This window comes from Scyliorhinus canicula, chromosome 3 (genome assembly GCF_902713615.1).
Source record: "Scyliorhinus canicula chromosome 3, sScyCan1.1, whole genome shotgun sequence".
NCBI lineage: Eukaryota > Metazoa > Chordata > Chondrichthyes > Carcharhiniformes > Scyliorhinidae > Scyliorhinus > Scyliorhinus canicula.
In genome coordinates, this window is record NC_052148.1 from 40,898,696 (window position 1) to 40,914,567 (window position 15,872).

The 15,872-nt window shown below is 52.4% G+C and overlaps 1 protein-coding gene across 1 annotated transcript in view; it reads left to right on the forward strand.

Moving 5' to 3' along the window:
* Positions 1-14,213: 14,213 nt before the first annotated feature.
* Positions 14,214-15,872, forward strand: part of tacc3 (transforming, acidic coiled-coil containing protein 3) — a 49,278-nt gene continuing 47,619 nt past the window's right edge. The window contains exon 1 of the mRNA XM_038793353.1: positions 14,214-14,347. The gene's annotated coding sequence lies outside the window, so the exon portion shown is untranslated. The remainder of the gene's footprint in view (positions 14,348-15,872) is intronic.

Sequence of the window (15,872 nt, forward strand, 5' to 3'; positions counted from 1 at the left end):
ATCTTGAAGATTTTGACTCCAGAAAAGGAGCACAAAGAGATCACAGATGATTCAAATGAACCGGAAATGACTCCAAAAGAGGAGCACCTAGAAATCAGTGATGATTCAAGTGAACCTGAGATGACTAGAAGAGGAGTACCAAGTAAGCAAAGAAGAGGAATCAAATCCACCACAAATGACTGATGTCACTAAGACCAATGCAACATCAGATCATTCTCACAATTCTCAAGACGAAACGCTCAATGTAACAGATACCACAAGGACACTGACACCAATAACTGTGACAATGACTCAAATCATCCACATGGCACACTCATTGAGGCAACAAGAACAAAAACCGCAAGAAGCACAGCATAAACAAGAACAACAGCAACAACAAAAACAACACACAGCACAACGAGAACAGGAGCAACAAGAAGCATCCCAGAAACAACAAGCACAACAAGAAAAAGAACAAGAATAAAAGTGAAAACAACAAAAACAGAATCAACAAGCACGACAAAAAGAACAACAAGAACGAGAACAACAAGAACGCCAACGAAAACAACAAAGACAGAAATGACAGAAACAACAACAATGAAACAACGACCTGTACATCATGGTGCAACTCTACACGTGAAGGACAAGCCATCCCAACATGGCTGGCAGCTCCAGGACCCGTTCTCCTCCGTAAGCACGTGCGACTACACAAGGCGGACCTGTTGGTTGAGAGGGTACAGCTACTCCACGCGAACCCGCAGTATGTCTACGTAGCATACCCCGACGGCCGGCAAGACACAGTCTCCCTCCAGGATCTGGCACCAGCTGGGTCCCCGCACATCCCCCCCCCGCCCCACCCTCCCTCCCCCGGCGCACCCCACCACAGCCCCCGCTCTAGGATGATCCACCCTCCCCTTGGTCCCACCCGTGGATGAAGATGAGGCTGACACGCTGCTGGAGTCACCGACGACCGAACCGACGCCTGAATCAACACAACACCTGCGGTGCTCGCAACGATGGATCAAGGCACCCGACCATCTAAATTTGTCGACTCTTTTTTTTTAACTTGTATTTATTCAAGATTTTACAGAATCATTACAAAACCACTACTAAAAGAAGGATTAAAAAAATTAACAACTTAACAAAACAAGGTGCGATAACTACAATTTACAAGAGAAATCTATCCACAACCCATACAGTTCCCAGCCTCCCCCCTGCTGCTGCTGCTGACCTCCTCACTTAACGTTCCACGAGAAAGTCAAGGAACGGTTGCCACCGCCTAGAGAACCCCTCTCAAGGCAAACTTTATCCTCTCCAAACTTAGAAGCCCAGCCATGTCACTAACCCAAGTCTCCACACTTGGGAGTTTCGCATCTCTCCACATTAACAAGATCCGTCTCCGGGTTCCAGCCTCTTTTGGCTCCTGCACTCCCAGACCTTCTGACACCTCAAATATCGCTGGCTCCAGACTCAGCTTTACCCGAGTGTCCAAGACCGTGGACATAGCCTTTGCAAAGCCTCGCCAGAATTCTTTAAGCGCCAGGCATGCCCAAAACATATGGACATGGGTTGCTGGGCTCCCTGAACACCTCACACGCCTGTCCTACACCCCAAAGAACTTGCTCATTCTTGCCGCTGGCATGTGCGCCCGCTGGATCACCTTAAACTGAATCAATCTGAGCCTGGCACAAGATGAGAAGGAATTGACCCTGCCCAGGGCGTCCGCCCACAGGCCCCCATCTAGCTCCTCACCCAGGTCCTCCTCCCACTTGCCCTTCAGCTCCTCCACCGAGGCCTCCTCTGCCTCCTGCAGCTCCTGGTATATGTCTGATACCTTTCCGTCTCCTACCCACATGCCCGAGACCACCCTGTGCTGTATCCTGCGGGAAGGCAGCAGTGGAAATTCCACCACCTGCTTCTTCAAGAAACCGCATCAACTTGCAGATACCTAAAAGTATTCCCCAGGGGCAAACTGAATTTCTCATCCAGCGCCTTCAGGCTGGAGAAAGTCCCATCTATAAACAAGTCCCCCATCCTTTTGATACCCGCTCTGTGCCAGCTTAGAAACCCTCCGTCTATTCTACCCGGGACAAACCTGTGGTTGTTTCGTATCGGGGTCCAGACTGAGGCCCCTACCTCCCCCCGTGCCTTCTCCATTGACACCGGATCCTCAGTGCTGCCATCACCACCGGGCACGTGGTGTACCGTGCCAACGAGAGCAGCAGTGGTGCCGTTATCAGTGCCCCCAAGCTAGTATTCCTGCAAGAAGCCGCCTCCAGCCACTTCCACTCCGCCCACCCCTCTACTACCCATTTCCGAATCATGGATATGTTCGCTGCCCAATAATAGCTGCAGTAGTTCGGCAGCACCAGCCCCCCCCCCCCCCCCCCCCCCCCCACCCACTGCGCTCTAAGAACAGATTTTGTTTGCCCAAACAAATCCCGTGATAATCCTGTTCACCCGCTTGAAGAAGGACTTGGGGATGAGGATGGGCAGGCACTGGAAGATGAACAAGAACCTGGGGAGGACCGTCATCTTCACGGACTGCACCCTGCCCGACAAGGAAAGCGGGAGCATGTCCCATCTCTTAAAGTCCTCCTCCATCTGATCCACAAGCCAGGTTAGGTTGAGCTTGTGCAGGGCACCCCAACTCTTAGCCATCCATATGCCCAAATAGCGAAAGCTCCTCTCCACCAGCTGGAGCGGGAGCGCTCCCAGTCTCTTTTCCTGGCCCCTCACATGGATCACAAAAAGCTCGCTTTTCCCGACATTCAACTTATACCCCGAGAAATCTGCGAAACCTTTTAGGATCTGCATGACCTACCCCATCCCCTCCACCAGATCTGAAACATACAGGAGCAGGTCATCCGCGTACAGTGAAACACGATGCTCCTCCCCTCCCCGAACCACCCCCCTCCAGTTTCTAGACATCTTCAGCGCCATGGCCAATGGCTCGATTGCCAGGGCAAGCAGCAGGGGGGACAGGGGGCACCCCTGCCTCGTTCCTCGATGCAGCCGAAAGTACTCCGACCGCAGTCGGTTCGTGGACACACTCGCTACGGGGGCCTGATACAGTAATTTGACCCACCCTATGAATTCCTCGCCAAATCCAAATCTGCCGAACATTTCCCACAGGTACTCCACACGATCAAAGGCTTTTTCTGCATCCATTGCAGCCACCACTTCTGCATCCCCTCCTTCCGAGGGCATCACGATCATGTTCAGGAGCCGCTGCACATTTGTGTTCAGCTGCCTACCCTTGACAAACCCCGTCTGGTCCTCATTAATCACCCCCGGGACACAGTCTTCAATTCTAGTGGCCAGCATCTTGGCCAACAGTTTGGCATCTACATTAAGGAGCGACATCGGCCTGTAAGAGCCACATTGCAATGGGGCCTTATCTCGTTTAAGGATGAGTGAAATCAAGGCCCGCGACATCGTCCAGGGAAGGGTTCCCCTTTCCTTAGCTTTGTTGAAGGTTCTCAACAATAGCGGGCTCAACAGCTCTGAGAACTTCCACAGGATATCCGTCCGGTACCGGTGCCTTGCCCGACTGCATACCCTCCAAACCTTTAACCAACTCATCCAACTCAATCGGGGCCCCTAATCCCTGTATTAGCTCCTCCTCCACCTTCGGAAACCTCAGTTGGTCCAAGAATTGCTTCATCCCTTCCCTCCCCTCCGGGGGTTCTGACTCATACAATTTATCATAGAAATCCTTGAAGACCGCATTGATCCTTACGAAGCTCAGGACCGTGTTACCCCCCCCCCCCCCCCACCCCTAATTCCCCCGATTTCCCTGGCCGCTTCTCTCTTCCTTAGTTGGTGCGCCAGCATCCTACTTGCCTTCTCCCCATACTCATACACCGCTCCTTGTAACTTCCTCCACTGAGCCTCTGCCTTCCCTGTGGTAAGCAAGTCAAATTCCGCCTGCAGGTTCCGGCACTCCTTCAGCAGCCCCTCCTCGGGGGACTCCGCATACCTCCTGTCCACCCTGAATAACTTACCCACCAACCTGTCCCTCTCCATCCTATCCCTCTTCTCTCTGTGGGACCTGATAGAAATGAGCTCCCCCCTGATAACTGCCTTCAGCGCCTCCCAGTCCATACTCACTGAAACCTCCCCAGTATCATTGATCGTCACATAGTTTTGGATACTCCTCCTAATCCGCCCATAGACCTCCTCATCCGCCAATAGTCCTACGTCCAGTCCCCATAGAGGGCGTTGGCCTCTCTCCCCCAGCCTCAACTCCACCCAGTGCAGAGCATGGTCCGAGACCGCAATGGCTATGTACTCTACCCCCTCTACTCTCGGGATTAGCGCCCTGCTCACCACGAAAAAATTGATCCGTGACTACACTTTGTGGACGTGGGAGAAAAAAGAAAACTCCTTCGCCCTTGGCCAAGCGAATCTCCACGGTTCCACTCCCCCCATATGGTCCATGAACCCCCTCAGGACCTTGGCCGCTGCCGGCCTCTTACCCGATCTAAACCTAGACCGGTCCAGTGCCGGATCCAGGACTGTGTTAAAGTACCCCCCCTTTTCCAGACTGCATGACTCCAGGTCCAGGAATTTACTCAACATTCGTTTCATGAAATCCGCATCGTCCCAGTTCGGAGCATACACGTTCACTAGCACCAGCCGGGCTCCCTGCAGCTTGCCACTCACCATAATATATCTACCCCCTTTATCCACCACAATATCCCCCGCCTCAAATGCCACCCGTTTGCTCACCATGATTGCAACCCCCCCTGGTCTTCGCATCCAGCCCCAAGTGAAAGACCTGCCCCACCCATCCCTTCCTCAGCCTAGTTTGATCAGCGAGCTTCAGATGCGTTTCTTGTGGCATGACTACGTCTGCCTTGAGCCCCTTTAAGTGCGAGAACAAATGGGCCCTCTTGACCGGCCCATTCAGGAACCTCACGTTCCACGTGATCAGCCTGGTCGGAGGGTTGATTACCCCCCCTGCCGACTAACCATCCCCTTTTTTTAGGCCAGCCACGTGTCCGCGCCTCCCGCACACTCCAGCCCCCCAGCTAGAGGCTCCCCGTCCTGACTCCCCCTTGAGCTCCGAAAGTTGCTTCCCCTACAGCCAGCAAAGCAGCATTCCAGCCCTCCTCCCCCCCACCCCACCTCCTCGATCACCATCTCCCAAGTCAAGCATCCGCTTAACCCCAATTCCCCCCCCCTCCCCCCCCACTGCTCTCCCATAAGTCAGCTGACTGATGCTGACCCCGGCCGCTCCCGCCTCTACCTCCAAACCCACTGTTGGCTCCCTCTATGGGCCTCCAAACTACCCCCCCCCCCCCCCCCCCCGCAACCAAGTGAGGGAGAGAGACCCCCCCCCCCCTTATTCCCTTGTATCAAGAAAGAAAAGCTCAAACAAACAAACAAACTTCGGGTGCTCTCCCCAAGGCTGAGCAACTCCCCCCCCCACCCCACGAACTGCTCTCGCTGTCCGGCCCGTCCCCACTGCCTGTGACGCAGCTCTATACAAACATCAAACAGACCCAGAACCTCGAGGGCCCACAACAAAGGGACAAAAAAAAGAAAACACGGGGGAAAACCAACATAACACACCCCCTCCAGCCCCCACCACCCCACCAGGGTGCCCCAACAACAGACAGCTGTCCATTAATTCAAGTCCAGCTTCTCGTTCTTAATAAAAGGCCACGCCTGATCCGGCGTATCGAAGTTATGGTGCCGGTCTTGGTACGTGACCCACAGCTTCGCCGGTTGTAGCAGCCCGGACTTCACCCCTTTACTGTGGAGGACCGCCTTGGCCCGGTTGAATCCCGCCTGCCTCTTAGCCAGCTCTGCACCCCAGTCCTGGTAGATACGGATCTCACAGTTCTCCCACTTACTGCTTCGCTCCTTCTTTGCCCATCGCAGGACACATTCCTTGTCGGTGAAGCGGTGGAACCGTACCACCATAGCTCTTGGCGGCTCGTTCGCCTTAGGCTTCCTTGCCAGGACTCTGTGCGCCCCTTCCAGCTCCAGGGGCCGCGGGAAGGCCCCCCGCGCCCATCAGCGTTCCCAGCATCATGGTCACAAACGCACTCGCATCCGACCCCTCTGCGCCTTCAGGGAGACCCAGAATTCACAGGTTCTGCCTCCTCGACCTGTTTTCAAGGTCTTCCAGCTTCTGCCATCTTTTGTGCAAGGCCTCGTGCGCCTCCACTCTAACCGCCAGGCCCAAAATCTCATCCTCGTTGTCAGAGGCCTTTTTCTGCACCTTCTTAATCACCGTCCCCGGCGTCCTCTGGGTCTCCACTAACCTTTCAATAGAAGCTTTCATAGGGGCCAGCATCTCTGCTTTGAACTCAGTGAAGCAGCTTCTAAGAAACTCCTGCTGCTCCCGTGACCACTGGACCCACGCTGTCTGATCCGCTCTGGCCGCCATCTTGCTTTTTCGCGCCCGTTCTCCTCTCTTCTCCAAAGCCGCTTTTTTGACCGCTCCACTCCTGGTCTACTCCATACAGCGCTGGGGGATCCTCACTGTTTCCTTCCCACACCGGGAATCGTTGTCCAAGTGCCGCTGGAGCTCCGTACAAGGGCCCAAAAGTCCGTTGTCGGCGGGAGCTGCTGACCGTGCGACCTACCCGGGCATAGCCGCAACCGGAAGTTTGAAGACTCTTTCTAAATTTTTTATCAACCTGTATGTAAATAATTTCCACCACCCCTGCTGGACTCTTTTTAACAGGGGGTGAATGTGCTAGTCACCACTGTTGTATTATATACTGCATACGAGGGTATTACGGTAAGGCCCCTGTACTACAGGTACAGGGGTAGATCCCTGCCTGCTGGCTACACCCAGTAGGCAGAGTATAAATGTGTGGGCTCTCCGAGCTGCAGCCATTTCGGCAGCAGCTGGGGGAGGCTCCACATCTCTGCGTAATGAAGCCTCGATTACTCTCTACCCTCGTCTTGTCGTAATTGATAGTGCATCAATCACTACAAGGGATAAGGAGATTTTGGATGACTGTAATGGAATTACCACTCACCTTAAACAGAAAATGACTTGGTTTGTTGTACGGGTCACATGGTAATGGTAGCTATCTTGTCTTACCTGCAAAAAGCATTAAAAAGGAAAGGAAAAGGACAGATCCACACAGAACTATCTTGAAGAACTTCAACCCAGAGAGAGAGAGAAGGGTCACTGCCTCTGCTTTAAAGTAACTCAGCAGGGACTTCCGGTGGCAGCTATGAAGGAGTAGGTTGCACATTTGGTGGCTCCCGCTCGGGTCGGACCTTTGGACCTTTTCCCCCCGATTTTTTTTGTCGGACTTGATTCGGTAAATTGATGGTGGAGGCAATTGTGAAGTGGATTCCCTCATGGTGAGGCGGACCAGAAGTGCTCGCTGATGCACTATCAATTACGACGAGCCGAGAGTAGAGAGTAATCGAGGCTGTATTAAGCAGAGATGTGTGGCCTCCTGCAGCTGCTACCAGAATGGGAGCAGCTCGGTGTGCACACACATTTATACCCCGCCTACTGGGTGGAGCCAGCAGGCAGGGATTTACCCCCGTACCTGTAGTACAGGAGCCTTACCGTATTACCTCTAATAACAACTATTATACAATCAGTGGTGATTACCACACTCGCAAAGGAAGAAATAGGTGGACAGAGAGGCTTGGGCTGAAGCTGCAGTGGGAGAAAGCATGGCAGTTGACCGGGGTCCTGGCTTGACGACCCAGCGGTCGACTGAGCAGCTGATGCAGTTCAAAAAGGAGGGCTTCGCCAAGCAGAAACAGGAACACTTGGACCCGATTAAAGAATCGATTGCGCGGCTGGAACTTAGACTAGATGCTCAAAATCGGGCGATCCAGAAAGTGGAGAAAGCGCTGACTGAGCAGGGGGTACATCAAACTGCGGTGGAGTTGGAGATGGGGATGCTGAGAGACCAACAGAAAAGGCTCCTGGAGAATGTGGCGGACCTAGAGAATAGGTCCTGCTGGCAGAACTTGAGAATCGTTGGTCTCCCGGACGGGTCCAAACTAACGGACGCGGGGGCATACATAGCGGGTATGCTCGAAAAGTTACTGGGGGATGGGACGTTTTCCCAACCCTTGGAAGTGGACAGGGCTCACAGAGCGCTCTTGAGGAAGCCGCATGTGGGGGACCCCCCCCCCCCCAAGGGCAATGGTGGTGAGATTCCACAGGTATTTGGACAAGGAGCGTATTTTACGATGTGCCAGGCAGACACGGAGCTGTAAATGGGAGAATAGCATCCTGCGTATCTATCAGGATCTGAGTGTGGATGTGGCCAGGAGAAGAGCGGGGTTCAACCAGATAAAGTCGACCCTTTTCAAGAAAAAAGTTACGTTTGGACTGCTGTGTCCGGCCCGTTTCTGGGTCACGTATGAGGAACAACATTTTTATTTTGAGTTGCCTGAGGAAGCGATAGACTTCACTAGAAGGAAAGGACTGGTGGCGGACTGAGGTCTTTGAACTTTGCTGCAGCGCTCATGTCAAAAAAGTTTCTCGTTTTTTCGGATGTGTGAGTTAAAGTTTGCATTTGCACTGTTGTGGGATGGAGATGTGAATGTTAGATGTTGGATCTTCTGTTTGAATTCTTTTGTTTCGTGTTTCTTTTGGGCAATTGTGTTGGGATTGTTTTTCTTTGGCATATGTGTGTCCGAGCGGCGGAGGGGGGGGGAAGGAACAATAGGTGGGAGAATGTCTGGCGCCATGGGCGGGGGTCACCTAGCTAGCTGGGCGGGCTAGCTCATGGAAGCGCAGTGGGGGGGCTGAGCAGATGTTATGCTTGTTGAAAGGGTTGGTTTACATACTGCTGTTACTGGGGGGGGGGGGGGAATGTTCTGCTGACAGGAGAGGGTCATTTGATGTGGGACAAAAAGGAGGTCGAGGGCGGAGGCTGCCTGGGGGTGGGCCGGTGGATGCGTGGGGCCCGGGCTGGAGACTGGCCCAAGAAAGGTAATGGCTGATCAGCGAAGCGGGAGGGGCGATAAGCCCCCCAATCAGGCTGATCATATGGAACGTAAGAGGGCTAAATGGGCCGGTTAAGAGTGCATGCGTGTTTGCGCATTTGAGGGGATTGAAAGCGGACGTGGTAATGTTGCAGGAGACGCACCTTAGAGTAACTGATCAGATTACATTAAGGAAGGGATGGGTCGGACAGGTTTTGCACTCGGGGCTGGACTCTAAGACGAGAGGGGTCGCGATCCTGATTAACAAGCGAGTGTCATTCGAGGCGGGAAGAATAGTTGCGGATGTGGGAGGCCGTTACATTATGGTTAGTGGGAAGCTGGAGGGGCTGCCGGTGATACTCGTGAATGTGTACGCACCAAATTGGGATGATGTGGAGTTTATAAAGAGGATATTGGGGAAGATCCCGGACCTGGATTCGCACAAGTTGGTCATGGGGGGGATTTTAATGCAGTCATTGACCCAGGGCGAGACCGGTCGAGCTCAAGGACAGGCAGGGTGTCAGGCAAAGGAGCTAAAGGGGTTTATGGAGCAAATGTGAGGGTGGACCCATGGAGATTTGGGCAGCCGAGAGTGAAGGAGTTCTCCTTCTACTCACGTGCATAAAGTGTACTCCCGGATTGACTTTTTAATTCTGAACAGGGCTCTACTGATGGGGGTAGTGGACACTGGGTATTCGGCGATCACAATCTCAGATCATGCCCCGCACTGGGTCGACCTACAGGTTAGCAAGGAGGGTGGTCAATGCCCGCACTGGAGACTGAATGTAGGACTTTTAGTGGAAGAGGTGTGTGGGCGGCTGAGGAAATGTATTCAGAACCACCTGGAGGTCAATGACACGGGTGAAGTTTCGGTGGCGGTGGTCTGGGAGGCATTGAAGGTGGTGGTTAGAGGGGAGCTGATCTCGATACGGGCCCACAGGGAGAAGGCAGACAGGGCAGAGACGGACCGACTGATAAAGGAGATACTGCAGGTCGACAGGAGGTATGCGGAGACCCCAGAGGCAGGGCTTCTAAGGGAACGGCGGAGGGTACAGGCGGAGTTTGGCTTGTTAACTACAGGGAAGGTGGTGGAGCAGCTGAGGAAGGCGAGGAGGGCGATTTATGAATATGGAGGGCGATGTGACCATCAATTCACTCGAGACACGATAGGAAGTAAACTGTGGCTTTAATAGACTTACAACTGAGCCTGCCTGCGACCAGAAGAACTGAGGGCAGACTCACAAGGCTGCAGCACTTTATACTTCTGGTAGTGGGAGGGGCCATGAGTGGAACCATGGGCGGAGCCGAGGGTGGAGCCCTGTACAAGCTCCTCATCTCCCCCTGTGGGCAGAGCAGCGCAACGGCTCACAGACAGAACCCACAAGGACACAATGCTATACAGTGTGAACGCAATACTATACAGTGTGAATTACATGATGTACATCCACCACAGAGAGAAGGCCAGCCGAATGCTCGCGCAGCAACTCAGAAAGAGGGAGGAAGCCGGGAGATTGGGAAAGTAAGGGACAGGGATGGGAACCAGGTTGGAGATTCAGCGGGGGTTAATAAGGCGTTTAATGAGTTTTACAGCAGGCTGTATGAGTTGGAACCCCCAGCTGGGCTGGAGGGGATGAGGCAATTCTTAGGGGGGCTGAAGTTCCCGAAGGTGGACGGGGAGCTGGTAGAAGGGCTGAGGGTCCCCGATTGGGATCGAAGAGATAGCAGAGGGGCTGAAGGCCATGCAGTCGGGTAAAGCCCCGGGGCCGGATAGGTACCCAGTGAAGTTTTATAAAAAGTTCCCTGGGATATTGGGACCACTGTTGATGAGGACATTCAATGAGGCAAGGGAGCGTGGGGTGCCTTCCCCGACGATCTCACTGATCCTGAAGTGGGACAAGGACCTGGAGCTATGCGGGTCTTACAGACCGATCTCCCTACTAAATGTAGACGCCAAACTGCTGGCCAAAATCTTGTCATCTAGGATTGAAGACTGCGTGCCGAACATGATTGGGGAGGACCAGACGGGATTCGTTAAGCGTAGGCAGTTGGTGGCCAACATAAAAAGGTTGCTGAATGTGATCATGATGCCTCCAGAGGATAGGGACGTGGAGGTAGAGGTTGCAATGGATGCAGAAAAGGCATTTGATCGGATGGAATGGGAATGTCTGTTGGAGACTTGGGCGGTTTGGATTTGGGCGGGGCTTCATTGACTGGGTCAGACTGCTGTATCAGGCTCCTGTGGCGAGCGTACGGATGAACAGGTCAACATCGGACTATTTCAGGCTGCACCGGGGGACGAGACACGGATGCCCCCTCTCCCCACTGCTGTTTGCGCTAGCCATAGAGCCGGTGGCAATTGCGTTGAAAGCCTCAAGGGGCTGGAAGCGGCTGGTCCGGGGGGCGGGTGGGGGGGGGGCGGAATGGAACACAGAGTCTCGCTATATGCATACGACCTACTCCTATATGTTTCGGACCCACTAGAAGGGATGGAAGAAATTATGAGGATTCTAGGGGAATTTGGCTGGTTTTCGGGTTAAAAAATGAACATGGGGGAAAATGAGATGTTCGCGATCCAGCCAAGGGAGCAAGAGAGGCGATTGGGGGAGCTGCCGTTCAAGGTGGTAGGGGGAAGCTTTCGGTACCTAGGCATCCAGGTGGCGCGGGAGTGGGAACGGCTACACAGGTTAAATCTGGCCCAACTAGTAGACCAAATGAAGGATGATTTCCGAAGGTGGGTCGCGCTCCCGTTGTCACTAGCTGGGAGGGTACAGACAGTGACAATGACGGTCCTCCCGAGATTCCTGTTTGTGTTTCAGTGTCTCCCCATCTGTATTCCATGGTCCTTCTTTAAACAGGTCAATAAGGTGATCACTGGCTTTGTTTGGGCGGGTAAGACCCCGCGAGTAAAAAAGGGGACTTTTGAGCGGAGCTGCGGGGAGGGCGGGCTGGCGCTGCTGAACTTCAGTAATTCTTATTGGGCGGTGAATATAGCCATGATCAGGAAGTGGGTGGTGTGTGGGGGGGGGGGGGGGGCATCATGCAAGGGCACTAGTTTGGGGGCATTGGTAACGGCGCCTCTGCCATTCCCGCTGGCTTGGTACTCCACCAGCCCCGTGGTGGTAGTGGCAATGGGGCAAAGGAGGAGACATGTGGGAGTGGAGGAAGCATCACTATGGTCTCCAATCTGCAATAATCACCGGTTTGCCCCGGTGCAGAGGGTTCTGGAGGTGGCAGAGAGCAGGGATTGAGAGGATGGGAGATCTGTTTATAGAGGGGAGTTTTTCCAGCCTGAGAGAGTTGGAAGAAAGATTTGAATTGACGAGAGGGAATGAGTTTAGGTACGGGACTTCCTACGCAGGCAGGCCTCAACCTTCCCGCTCCTACCGCAAGGGGGTACAGGAGTAGGTAGTTTCCAGAATGTGGGTGGGAGAAGGGAAGGTTTCTGACATTTACAAGGAACTCATAGGATCAGAGGGGACGCAGACGAAGGAGCTGAAGCACAAGTGGGAAAAGGAGTTAGGAGGAGAGATAGAGGATGGTCTCGCGCGGAGGCGTTGAGTAGAGTCAACGCGTCCACAACATGTGCCAGGCTCAGCCTGATACAGTTTAAGGTCATTCACTGGGCTCACATGACCGTGGCCTGGATGAGCAGGTTCTTTGGGGTGGAAGACAGGTGCGCAAGGTGTGCAGGAGGACCAGCGAACCATGTCCATATGTTCTGGGCATGCCCAAAGCTTAGGGGATTCTGGCAGGGGTTTGCGGACGTCATGTCTGTGGTGATCCAACCACTGTATATATGTGTGCTTGCAGTAGGGGGATGTATGGCCGTACCTGTATTACAGGTTTCTCCGGTAAGCCCCTGCCGGCTAGCTCCGCCCAAAGGGAGCTGCATAAATATTTGTAAGTTTCACTGAGATGCCATTCTACAGCTGCCGCTGGAGGAATAGCATCTCACTGTAATAAAGCCTCTCTTGTACATCACTCGAGTCTTTGTGTACAATTGTTAGCGCCACAATGTCCAAAGTATTGAAAACAAGGGTGGCACTGAGTCCAGAGGTGGCGATTTTCGGAGTGTCGGAAGACCCGAGAATCCAGGAGGAGAAAGAGGCAGAAATTCTGGCCTTTGCTCCCCTGGTAGCCCGGAGATGGAGACTATTAGCTTGGAGGGACTCAAAGCCCCCAAAGTGGAAGACCTGGCTAACTGACATGGCTAGCTTTCTCTGTTTGGAGAAAATCAAGTTCGCCCTGAGAGGGTCACTCTTAAGAGTTCGCCCGGAGGTGGCAACCGTTCGTCGACTTCTTGGGGGAAAATTAATTTTCAGCAGAAGGGGGGAGTTGGGGTTTAGTTTAGTTAAGAATAGGTTGTTCGTAAATGTGGGACCTGTGAGAGAGGAAGATGGCTTTTGCACTATGTTTATATTTGTATGTACAGTTTCTTCTGTTATTGTTATAAAACCATGTTTATTAAAAAAAAGTAACTCAGCAGAAAGTGCTATGCGTGCAGAATTGGAAGAAAGGAACATCGACTGAGTGCACCTGTTAAAGCAACTGTGGTAATTTGACAGAAAATATTGCCGCTGCAGAGACAATCTTACAATATCAAAACCTTCATTTCAAACACCAAATATGGACTTACCAATCCAATTTTTATAAGTATTTTATCTTCATTTGTTTTTTAAAAAAATGTATCGATTCCTGGCTTGGGTCTGTGCGGAGTCTGCACATTCTCCGTGTTTGTGTGGATTTCCTCCTGGTACTCCGGTTTCCTCCCACAAGTCCCAAAAGACGTGCTGTTAGGTAATTTGGACATTCTGAACTCTCCCTCTGTGTACCCGAACAGGCGCCGGAATGTGGTGACTAGGGGATTTCCACAGTAACTTAATTGCAGTGTTAATGTAAGCCTACTTGTGACAGTAATGATTATTATAAAAAGAGGTTTAAGGTCTGAAGTTGTTGAACTCAATACTGAGTGCAGAAGGCTGTAAAGTGCCTAATGGGAAGATGAGGAGTTGTTCCTCCAGTTTGGAGGTGATGAGCAGGATAGAGTTGCCAACCAGATCTGTTTACAGGCAGCAGATTCCGTGCAATTCTCAGCAAAAAGGCTGCACACCGTTCAGTACAATGTGACAGGGTGAGGCACAATGAGCCACATCACCTGGCGACCACAGAGCTGAACGAGGCGTGGCAGAGCTGGGCTGGAAGCTGCCGTCTCTGATTGGTGGAGTAGCAGCAGAGTGACGCAGGCGCAGTGGCCGCGTCGCGAGTGGAACTGGGCGTCGCTGCTGATTGGTTAATTTCAAACCAGTTTGACCTTTCACCCGAATGAACGGCCGCTTTGGATTGGCGGCGGCAAGAAACGGTCGGATTTTAAAATTTGCGCGTGAAGGAGAAAGGAAAAAAAGGCCCGACTGGAAGACAGAGAGAGACCGAGCCGGAGGTGAGAGAGGGGGAAACACCGCAGCCCGGGGAGAGAGGGAGAACCCGGGGAGAGAGGGAGAACCCGGGGAGAGAGGGAGAACCCGGGGAGAGAGGGAGAACCCGGGGAGAGAGGGAGAACCCGGGGAGAGAGGGGGAACCCGGGGAGAGAGGGGGAACACCGCAGCCCGGGGAAAGATTCGGTACCCAGCTTTCCTTCCAGCATTGCTCTTGATTTTCGTTTTTATTTCGGGTTTTCCGCATACCCTCAGCCTGTCATATATTTTCTATTCATGGAAAACACTGAGGTTTCTTAGTTACCTGCAGCCTAACCTGGCTGGGTTCCCCCTCGATAACCTACACCTCAACAAATCCTCTTTTTGGTTTATGTCTCTTCTCTTCCTCCCTCTCCCTGCACACTGGTTCTCTCTCAAACATTATTACTTGTGTGAAGCGCCTTCCCTATATCCAAGGTGCTATATTTAAAAAGCCTGCTTTCCCTAGGCAAGTCCGAGCTTCTCAGGCACCGTGTCCTTAAACCTTCAGGCTCTGATTTAGAAATAAACCAGGTTTCGTTTCGAGCCTCTGTCAAGACTGGGAGGACATCCCAACTTTATTCCTTCAGGGATGTGAGTGTTGCTGACAAAGCCAGCATTAATTGCTCATCTCTAATTGCCCTCGAGAAGGTGGACGGTGAGCTGCCTTCTTGAACCCGTTGCAGTCCATGTATTGTGGATACACGCACAGAGCTGTTTGGGGAGGGATGTCTGCTGCAAGATTCTCCAGGCTCTTGACTTGCTCTTCTAGCCCCAGTATTTATATGACTGGACCAGTTCAGTTTCTGGTCAATGATACACCTCAGAGTATTGATACACAAGTCTCCTCTCCCTGAAGGGTCTCCTTCCCTGACCTGCACCTAGGTCGGGGATTTTATACTGTGAGGGTGCCTCTTGTTAAAGGAGAAGCTCTGTCCTGTTGTTGGGAAGGTTCACATTCATTGGAAGTTGTGGGGCAACAAATAGTACACATTTCGTGGGAGTTACAACAGGCTGGACAGAGTAGATTTGGAGAATCTGTTCCCACGCTTGAACGGATTGAGAATGAGAGGGCAAAGATTTGAAGTAATTCCTAAAAGGCAAAAGTGACAGGAGAAACTTCTTATTTCAGTGCTTATGACTTTAGTTCTCTTGACGGCACAACATTGAGGGCCGAAGGGCCTGTTCTGTGCTGTACTGTTCTATGTTCTATGAAACAATGGGTACATTGAGTACTACTACAAGTCACAATGATCCTGATCTGGAAATATATTGTTCTTTCATTTGAGTCAAAATCTGAATCTCTACTTAACTGGTGGCACAGTAGTTAGCACTGCTGCCTCACACGACCTGGGTTTAATTACGCTCTTGGGTCACATTGTGTGCTGTTTGTACGTTCTCTCTGTGTGGGTTTCTTCTGGGCACTCTGGTTTCCTCCCACAGTTCAAAGATGTGGAATGAGTCCACAAAAGATCAGCCATGATCCCATTGAACGGCGGAGCAGGCTCGAGG